The sequence below is a fragment of the Vespa crabro genome, chromosome 4, assembly GCF_910589235.1.
Source record: "Vespa crabro chromosome 4, iyVesCrab1.2, whole genome shotgun sequence".
Lineage (NCBI taxonomy): Eukaryota > Metazoa > Arthropoda > Insecta > Hymenoptera > Vespidae > Vespa > Vespa crabro.
The window spans coordinates 6,985,787-6,987,074 of record NC_060958.1 but is presented as its reverse complement, the minus strand read 5'-3'; positions in this window follow the sequence as shown (position 1 = coordinate 6,987,074).

Sequence of the window (1,288 nt, the reverse complement as noted above, 5' to 3'; positions counted from 1 at the left end):
TTTAATATTATTGAATAACGATTAGTAAATGAAAAATAGTATATATATATATATATATATATATATATATATATATATATATATATATATATCAATAATTGAATAATAAAATTTTCCAATTTATTATTGTAATTTATTAAAGTCACCTCTAAAATCTATATTTTAGGAAAAAAAAATTTTAATCAATAATTCTCCTTGCATAACTATTAGAAATGAAGAAATAATATGTTAATAGCCCCCAACAAAAATGTATTAAATAGGTTGATTATTGGATTGATATCGATCGATATCGATCGATTTTAAAGAATATACTTGTCGCTTAGCCTTCTTTATTACATGCTTTTCCATATGCACAAAATTACATTACAAAATCGTATAATACATCGTCCAAGTTCCTCGATCAAACTTATACAATGTATGGATCGACGAATCGAACCAATGAGATAACACATCGACGATATTTCCAAAAAACAAATAACAAAAAAAAAAGAAAAGAAAAAAAAAGAAAAAGAAAGAAAAAACAAAAGGTCGAACAATTCTCCTTCGTTTTATATGTAATACATTTCTCCTTTCTTTTCTTTTTTTCTTTTTTTTTTTCATTTCGTTTCATTGACTCAAGATCGACTTTTTTCAAGACGCCATTTTCTTTTTTATACAAAGAAGAAAAATTGTTCGTCCAACTCGATTTCGAAAATATCGTCGACTGCTCTACGCATTTATTTATTCATCATCATCATCATCATCATCATCATCATCATCATCATCATCATCATCATCATCATCATCGTCATCTTTTCATCTCTCACGAGCGTAATAAAAAAAAGCTATCGGCCTTTTTCCTGATGATAAAAACTTCATTCATTTTTTTATCCTGTACGAGTAGGTACATACAATGTGTGTGTATACGAGAGTTCGATTCAAAAGTCGCTGTCAGCAAGTAGCCATCTTTCTTTTATAATTTTTCTGGTTTTCTCTTTCTCTTTTTTTGTCATTGATCTCTATAGAAAAAGAGAAAAGCTAAAAAACGATAAATATATGCATCCCAGCGATTTTTGAACGAGCTTATGATTCGCTTCCTTACTTTTTTTTTATCCCCCCCTCTCTCTCTCTCATTCTCTTTCTCCTTCGATATACGATCAGTGTCGTATAAAAAATCGATCAAATATAATTCGTCGAAATTTATTTTCAAGCTAACATAAAAATTTATTTCGATTTCTTTTTTTTTTCTTTCCTTTTTTTTCATACGACCACGATACAAAGGATCACCGATAATCCTTCTTTTGTATTT